The following is a 9,732-nucleotide window of genomic DNA, read 5'->3' as shown; positions in this document are numbered from 1 at the left end:
TCAGTCTATCAGTCGCTGCTCTTCCAGTCCAGGGCTGTGTGTGGGCAGACAACTGCCTCCACTGGGTTCAGCAGATTCAAAACCACACCATGGGGATCAATTCCTGCACATAAACATGGTTAGTGTCTTAATTTAGTAAATAGCTTCCACTAGGTTATACTTTAAGACAAAAGGTTCCGCTTTAAGAAAAAAAAGAAGTCTAAGACTCTCTTTACATGACCAATAAACTAGGTCTATGAGTAAGGGACTTACATAAGATCCTCCTGATGATGTGAAATCAGCAACATCAGTTAGCAACATATCACTTAATGATTGTAAATATGTATAAATATTTTTCCAGCCTTTCATCTTTCACAAAGCTTCCCTTCTTTGCTCTGCACATGCCTGGCTTTATCTGTTCTGCTTAACTTTGCTGAAATTGATTGGTGTAGTATTAATGGTCATATGTGAAATAAATATCCTCTTTGGAGTGAAATTACTTTAATTGCAGCATGTTTCCCTTCTTAAAATAGAAGAGGCTTTTCTCATTCTTTCAAAACAAAATTTTATTTTATAAGCCCAAGTTTTCTGCTGGCTCACAGCAAAGACCCTCGGGACACTGTAGCACTTACTCGTAAGTATTTAATACTTACTTTGTCTATTTAAAAGTAAATTATCCTTTGGGTCTAGTCTGAAAATCCTCTGAGATTTCCAATCCCATAATGATCAGGTAGAGAAATAGTGTAATTTAGTTTAACACCTTCATTCTTCTCATAATTTTTTTTTGTTATTATTGTTGGAAGAATGTAATTTGCTGCTCTTTACATAATCATTCCATATGCAAACTTATTTTGCATTGCACCTTGCTACCATATGCTCTTTCCTTTTTTGTCATTCTATCGCATTACATCTTCCCAAACCAGTCCATCTGTGTATGGAGTCCCATTTTGTTTAGGCCCTATTTTTCTATCAAGCAAGGGGTTTATATGATGTAGTTTGATGCCACAGTGGTAGCTGAAATCTACGTCTATAGACCATACCCATCCTGTGGAAGCATCTTCACTCTCAATTAGTTTAGCAAGAATGAAATGCTTAGTAATGTCCCTGGTTCTTGCTCTGTTTCAAGGGGTATAAATCCAGCTTAAGCTATTTTTTTTTTTCTTTTTCTTTTCTCAGAGGTACAGGCAAATGTCTAGCCTCTGACTAGGTCCTGGCCTGAGGTTCATCTAAGTGAACAAGATGTTCAATGGAAAACTACTGGTCACGATATGAGAAATTGTTGGAAATGCCAGATACCAGTACGAGAAGCTGACAAAAGTTACAGGAAGTGCTGAGAGGGGAGGAGGGTGGAAATGAGGGAGAATAGAAGTTGAATATTGAAAATTAGCACAGAAGTCTACAAGTAAGGTAAACTCTTTGTTCAGGTAAAGATGTCTTCTAGAAAGAATAAATACAGGTTCTAGGTCTATTCAGTGCCACCACAGCAGGTTATATTGACCATCAAATGAGGTAGCAGTGGCAGAAGGGATAACCTCTGCTTGCAATCATCGTTGTCAGCTGTTCGGGAAGAACAGCTAAAACAAACAGAAGTTAAAGTAGCGCATACAGTTAGAAGCCAAGAACTGTAAACTATTCACATAGGAAACTGAAGAACAAGAAGCCCGGAAAGGCTGCTTAGTAATGGACAACAATCATAAATATTCTAGAAACTTAACAATGGCAGAAAGTTAGAATTTGAAATTTTCAAAAATAATAGGAAAAAAAGAGAGTAATAGTCACTACATACTGCTACTCTTTTTTTAGGTGTGAAAGAGCAGGAAGGTAATTTAATAACATTACTTCACAATAATGCAGTGTTTTCCACTTCAACAATGATTAAGGTGAGTGGTGAACAGAGAACATTTGGATTCTTTGGTATATGCAAATACATATTTAGTACATATCATACGCTATATAGTATTCTCAGAAAATGGCTGAAGTTCTCTCTGGGCCATTAATTTATGAACATAATGGAGCAGTAGGTAAGTTTTAGAGCCCTGACAAAACATAACTTTGGACCAATCTCTATTAAAAAAAATGGATGATTGTCTAAGCAAAAAATAGCTTGAACTATGAACACTACTAGATAGTAAATAATCAGATATATGTGTCTGTATGTCCAAAATTGAACTTTTGAACTCTCAGGTAGAAGCCTGCTAATTGCCAGCTACAATTGGTACAGGCTGTAAATTTTGATAACACCTCAACTAAACAAAAGTGACACGTCCTGAGTCCTCTGGTTAAGAAAAAGACTGAAGACAGAACAGTCAGTTAAGAGGCTGATCACATGTTGTACTTCTGCACATAGACTATTTAGACTGGAAAGACTAAAAGAGGAGGTGGTGCCAGAAGGAAGGATTCCCAGAAAGATGGTGACAGTCTCAGAAAGAAGGGAGCCAGGAGAGAAGAAGGTGAAGACCTGGCTGGAGGAAAGATCCTGGGAGTGGGGGAAGGTTCTGTAGGTGGGAGATATGTGTGGAGACAAGTGCTGGGGGACACCCAGGGACCTTGGTCAGTAGCATCTGAGACTAGTAACTGGAAGGAGTGGCGCAGCATGAACTGACATGACTCTCTGCCCAACTTTCCCTGAACAGCAGCTATCACCCCAATGGGAAGGGAACTAGAGACCTAGTGAACATAGCACTGGTGTGGGAGCAAGAGAGTGTGTGTGTGAGATAATCAAGTAAGGTAAAATCTGTAATCTCGCTGATTCTTAAATAAAGAACCCCAGTAGCCAGATCCACTGTGGTTTGTCATTTATTCTACCTTGCCCTTATTCTACCTAGCCCATGACCCAATGGCCCAAGGTTTTATGCAGAATGTCAGTTCATCTGATAACTTCCCAGGGAAAAAATATGAAATGACTGATAGAGGATTCAATTCCTGAAGCTACAATAGGACTGTAATATAATCAATTTCTATCGAAACAGTTCATGGAAAATATATTTTGTCAAACTAATTTGGTATCTATTGATGAAAGTATTAGTGTCAATGTAATAGAATCCTTTATTGGTTTTGACTTAGTGCTGCCTAGCATTTAATTAGAAAAAAGAATGACAGACCTGGCAGACTTGTACTAACAACCAGCTGACAGATAGGTCTCCAAATGCCAGTGTCGATGAGGAGTCACCATCATGTGCATGGGTTTCTAGTGGAGCTCTGTGGAAGTCAGTTCTTGCCCTGGGCTGGTTAACTTTTTTTGGGGTCTGTAACTGGGGAGGAAAACATTTAAAATTTTAATTTCAGGACGAGAGATTTCACTCTTCAGTAGGAAGAGTGATAAATAATAAAGAAGATAGATCCATGGAATATGGTGCTCCGCAGCCTTTTCAAGCAGATTACATGAAAATGTAATGCAAGGATAATATACCAATAGTATGAGTAGGAGGCTACAAGGGAGTTATATACATCCGGTCGCTTTGCGTTCTGATAGTCAATGGTGAGAAATATACATTTCTAGATTTTGATTCATCTCTTCCTAAAGCAAATATAAAACAGGTCAATAACAGTCATGTTATAGATGCCTATTTTCCTCCCTTGAACATAAAGGGAACCAAAACCAACTAACAGGCATCCAAGTATTTCCACTGTAAGGATTTGCAGTTATGTATCATAAATCAGATCTGACAATTTAGTCTCAAAAACGTATGTGTGTATTTGTTAGTTCAAAAACTGCATAGCTGAAAATATTCAGGAAGGTAGAAGTAGGTATGTACTTCTTGGCAAGCTCTTGGGAAGATATCTATTAAATCTGAAGTTTTTTCTGACTCCTGTAGGAGTTAACAAAGTTGTTGTATATAGAATTTCCAAATCCAGGAAAGATGGATCAAAAACTTCTGGAATAACAAGATTATCCCTTTTACGATACAAAGAAGTTGCTTATAACTGCCTCTAAATGCTATTTCTCAGATTCTAGAGCAAGATAGACTCACCTAGGAAACTTGGTAAGAGGCAGACCTATTTTGACATTTACTTATTTTTTCTTGCATTATGTTCTTTTTCTTTCTTAAAAATAAGCTTTATTTTCCATCGTTCCATAAAGAGATGAGAGAATCACACAGCTGCTCATCTTTTAGAAATTTTTCTTTCTCTTCTATATTTCCAGAGTCCCTTGTTCTGAAGAACATTCCTCACTATTCAGGCCTAGGGTTCTCAGCGACTCACACGTGTACAATTCCCACTCCATTCAGTACTGTTGTTGCCGTTGAAAAGAATGAGAAACAGAATCTAAGACTAAAGAGGCAAAGTCTAAGCAAAATGTTATAATCCCGTTCATTGGATGTTGCCTGCCCTGCAACTATTTTGCATTGATCTCAGGTCCTTGTCATATACTGGATCTATATTTGGGCCACGGCATATGGAGGAAGGTGCTGCCTGAATTCTGATGAGAGCTACAGAAGTAGTGCCTGGGGCCATGAGCAGACATATCTTTTCTCTCAAGGGCTTTGAGATGAGCTCATTAAATCTTATACAACACAGACTATAGATAGCAGAGGAATATATTTGCAATCCTATTGAGTTCAGATATGTATCAGATCATTGTCCTCCCTAAACGTCTTCTTCTCTGCAAATTTCAATCTCCTTCTGAACCATAAGGGGAGATGCATCTTGACTCCTGTGGAAAGTATTTCCAGAAGAGTATTCCTAACCCTGTGTCTACCTTCTGCTTGCTTTCAAAATTAAAAATAATGCAATGCCCTGCTCATGGTGTAAATGCTCTTCTGCTATCGTGATTATTCTCTTAGCCACTAATGAAAAGAAGAAAAGTAATTCTGGAGGTCAGGTAGCGCTGGAGGAACACACAGTTTCTGTTCTGTTTGTACTTTCCATTTTGATTAAATATTTCAGGTGCAGCTCTGCAAAGTAATAAACACATAGAAGCAAAACAACCTGAAGTATATGCGAATCTGAAAATAATACTGGCAAAATAATAATAAACGAAGGAGGTATGAGAGAAGAATATGCCTTTAAAACAAACATAATGGTACCTCTGTTACATTTTTATCCAACCTTTTAATGCCATATTATAAAAAAGATGGAATTTGAAGACATTTATCTTTGCTTGGTTACACGGCAAAGAACATTTCAGCAATTTTATATAGGTCATTGTAGTTATTTTGCCCATACAGGGCATTAAGGCTGGCACAGCTCCAAAAAGAATATAAATGGAGGTTTGTTCTCCTATAAACCAGTCCAGACAGAGGAAAGCAATGTCCCTTTGCAGTCCAGGGATGCCACTGGCTAGATATGCACTGAGCTGAAAACAGAGGTGTGGGTCACCACGCTCTATCTGTGTTGAGGATGAACTCTCAGAAAACAAACATCTTACATCCCCTTTATATTTTATAAAACAGCTGAATCTGGAGGAGGGGATCAGAATATTTATTCTTGGGGGGAGTTTTACTTCCTGCAAAAGTACTGACAGCTTCAAAGATTAGTCCACAGATTGTATCTTCAGAAAGTTGGTGAAAGAGGAACTTCTTTTGCACGTTATGGTAGGCTGGACTTGGCACCTGCCTTATACATTTTTCCAGAAGTGACTGCCATCCCAGCTGGAAGGAGAGGGCAGCTTTCACAGTGTCTCAAATATGGGCCATAACCATGCTTGGCTCCAGATCCATCTCTCATCAACAAATGCAAGACTCTTCTCTGGAGACTTTACACTGCTTTATGGTGTGCATCAAGAGGGACAAGTTTGATTACATGTTCCCTTTTAGTTATCCACACGCCTTGAAACTATCACTGCATATCCCGTCTAACTTACAGGCAAAGTCGTGTCATCAGTGTTAGGGGAATAAGCTGGGCACGAGGGGCAAGTACCAGAAGAGTAAGTGGGGTCTAGAGGCATTTTGACATCGGGCTGTCCTCATACACCTGCATGGCTGCATACAGCAACCTTGACCTGACTGACTAGAGCAGGCAATGAGCACAGGCAGGGCATCGGTCGGGGATCACACTCTACCCTACCTTACAAAGAATAATCGTAGCGTCCCAGTGGAAAGAAAAATTTGAAAGATAAAGATGCCTCTGGATACACAGAGGTTTTTGTAGCATAGAATTGAAAGGTATCCTAATAAATGATTTTTATTTAGGTGTCTTCATGCTGAAGGTCAAAAGAATCATAGTTTGATAAAGAAGTCCTGTGCTGTTCTCTTTCTCTGACCAGCTCATTCCTATTTGCTTATTTTTAACTTCTCTCTTTATAAAGAAGCATCCTTAATGCATTAATAAACTCTAGATATGAGGTTTTTGCAGGAACCGATGCACCTAATTCAACTTTCCTAGGTGATCTTTGAACTGTTCTTAATGGGAGGTTCAGCAGGTTAAGACATGACCATGCTAGAGGTATTTTAAAAGGGAACTTTTTGGCCTAGGACTTCAATTAGATGCTCTACTGAGGCAGGTGCCTTTCTACAATAAGTGGAAAACATAGCTATTGCCTTTAGCTAATGATAATTGTATAAAATATTAGCTGCAAGGGAATGGTTATTTATAGTGATGCCAATTTAAACATAACACTCCTTTTTCTATGAGGCAATTAAAATATTTCATATCACTGCAGGCCATCTCTTTTTCCCAGTACACTAATGATTACTCCAGACAGTTTCTTAAGAAAGAAAAAAAAAAATCCCGAATCAAACTTAGGATATTACTGAATAACTGCCAAAAATGTAGAAATGTAGGCAACTCTAACACTTTCTGAAAGGTGAAAAGGTCAAATCTGATTTAGTAAAACACTTCTTCATTTCACAAGGGATTATATTAATTATTTAAAGAGAGGACAGAACCAGACCAATAATAATTGCTGGTATTAAAAGTAGTGTGTATTCCTAAGGATGGACGGCCAGATAGTAAAAAGTGTAAAGGACTGTTAATACTTATTTCTATTTTTAAGCTTTCTTACAGATCACAGCTAAGTGCTTGGGGTAGGAGAGCTTTATGGCAGAAGTAAATTTCAAGAATGTTGTGAAGGAAGAATCAAGGCATTTGATTAGCAATACGGAATATCCTTTACCTACAAGTTCAATTTCCTTTCACTTCAGTAAATCTGCAGTTCCTTCCTTACTAAGGTCGCAAGTGGCTCCACTGTGACTCTTAGTAGGAAGAACACCCCTGTGAGGCTTCTTACTCTGTTCTACTTATTTCTTGTAAATGCTTCATTCAAGGAACTATTCATTTTGTATCTATTGTGTGACCAGCCCAGTGGTTATGTATATCCTTGTAGCCTTTTTATTTTTTCTTCTATGAGAGATGACTCTGTTGGTAAAAAAATATAGAACAGGTATGCAGTCTTTCAAAGTTTAGTGTACTGATTTTTTTTGTTTAATATTATTTATTGAATAAAAGCATTGGGGTAGCTTTGTAACACTATTTTAAATGCTTTTTTTTTTTTTTTGTTATTGTTATTATAGTTAGTAAGGGCTGATTGAAAATTACCAGTGACACATTTTTCTCATAGAACACAGAGCTTGAAATTTCTATGGGAAACAATGGATCTTAGAATACTTCCTCTACCGGGAAAATAGAAGATAAACATGTCATTTATATTTCCCCATATTAGATTAATGTTTGATTTTGGATCAATGTCAGTATCTGTGTCTTCTTAAATACTGTAGGAAGTAATCAGATTGCATTATGGGAGAACTAAAATGGCTGGCTAACAGAGTGGAGACATGGTTTAACCAAAACAGCATCTTCTATGTGACATGCTTGAAGTTCAGTGAACAAGCCTATTCAGAGTGCCCTGCCCCAAAAGGGCACAGTAAATGTTGGTAATTAAAATTTGGTTTTTTTTTAATGTTGAAATTAAATATTTAGCTACAATAATGTGGATGTTAGCAGGGTTTTTTTTTTAAATCTAGATTTCTTTGCAACATTTTGACTTTTCACCTTGTTACAGGCCAAAAAACCAGATGTCTTGGTGTCAGAAATTCTCTTGAGAGGGAATTTTTGGTTTTCAGTAAGCTCTATTATTATTTAATGACATCCTGGGCAGTTTCCGGATGCATGACAAAGCATTGTCTCTTCCCTGAGGATCTCAGAGATTAAAAGTAGACAGATATGTGAAGAGAGGCCTGATAAGAAGAAATGATGAGGTGGCATTCTATATTAATGAAAAAATTTGCTTCTTTTTTGCATGCATGAATAGAATAACTAAAAAGAAGAAAGTGGATTTACGGCTTAGAAATTGTAAAGTTTTTACTTGTTTTGTATTCAATACAGCAATCTAAATTACATGATTTTTTCAGTGTGGGTAGAAGAATTAGTATCTTTTGTGAGAGGCCGATTAAACTGAATGGTTTCACTTGCCCTAAGCAGCGACTGTAATGAACAATAATAGAGTGGGCTGAGTTTGCTGTAGTTGGTGGTGGTTTGGGTTTTTTTAATTCACTTTGTGATAAATGGTTTTGCTTGAAAAGCTTGCCTTGTTTGGTTTGATTTGTGTCCAGACTGAGTACATTAGGAAATGATGATACTTATCTGTGTGGTTCACGTGCTAATTAAATTGACTTTACCAAAGCATACAAATGTCCCTCGTTATTTACTTTCCTCTTACCTTGTGTCAATATATTTCTATAATAAATTAGAAAATCTTTATGCAGCAGGCAGATAATATTTGAAAAGTGTAAAAAATTCATCTATTTTGAGGATTTTTACTTTTTTAGAGACTAGCTTGCAAAGACAGAAAAGTATCAGGAAAGAAAAGCTTTCCTGCGCCAATTTCTTTAGTTCGCACGTCATGAAAAGAAAAGATAAACTGATGTGTTGCTTATTCATAGAGTAAAAAGATAGATTTATATGAGAGCTTAAACGAGGTCTAGAAAAATCCACTTTTAAGCTCATGTTTTGTACTTTTTGGGAACATTTTGACAATCAAACAGAGTCGGCTGTATAATGAATAATTCAATAGTAGGGTGACTGTGAAGAAGCAGGCTGTAAATACCCTGAGAAGGGCTCCATCGACACTGTAATTAGCAGCAGGCTTTTGACTGGTTTATGATGTCACCATTGCTCCAGTGTGTCATTGTAACTTATAACTTGCTAGTGATGCCTGTACTTAATGTTTTAGCTCGCTCATGGCACACACTCTGTGGCAAACGCGAACAGAGAGGGTCACCGTTCCACCCATTGCCTTCCAGCATCAGTCCGTAACCTTTCGCTGCACCTCCTTTCCCCTCTCAGCTCCTCTTAATCATCCTCGATTTGTTTTTTCCGTCTTCCGCTCACCATGTCCCTCTTTTCCACCTCCTGCTAACACCATCAAGCGAGCTGTCAGTGTTGCTATTCTTATACATTATGATTATGGAGGCCTCAGGGAAGATCACCACCCAGCTAGGCACACTTTTGGACAGTCCTTGTTCCAAAATGTCCCATGGGTGAACAGACAAGACAGTGCTGTAACTTCAGAGACACAAGTACTTTATGGTACAGAAGTGACAGGGTGTCATGGGGGGAGTTAGGACTCGTTATTCCTCCAGGGACAGCATTCTGGAGCTGGAGCTCTCTGGATGATCGTTGCAGCTGTGGGCCATACCAAAACTAGTCAAGAATTGGTTAGACCACTGTTTATTTTACAATGCAAAAATAACCATCAAAATTCTAGCTGCTAGCAGAAAGATACTGGTAGTTAGTAGAGCAAGGAGGAAATCATTCACCAGAGCTGGGAATAAAAAGAGAGAAGGAAGGAGGGGAGGACAAGCATCCTTCAAGAAG

Source organism: Struthio camelus, chromosome 1 (assembly GCF_040807025.1).
Source record: "Struthio camelus isolate bStrCam1 chromosome 1, bStrCam1.hap1, whole genome shotgun sequence".
Classification (NCBI taxonomy): Eukaryota; Metazoa; Chordata; class Aves; order Struthioniformes; family Struthionidae; genus Struthio; species Struthio camelus.
Note: the sequence above shows the minus strand (reverse complement) of the source record.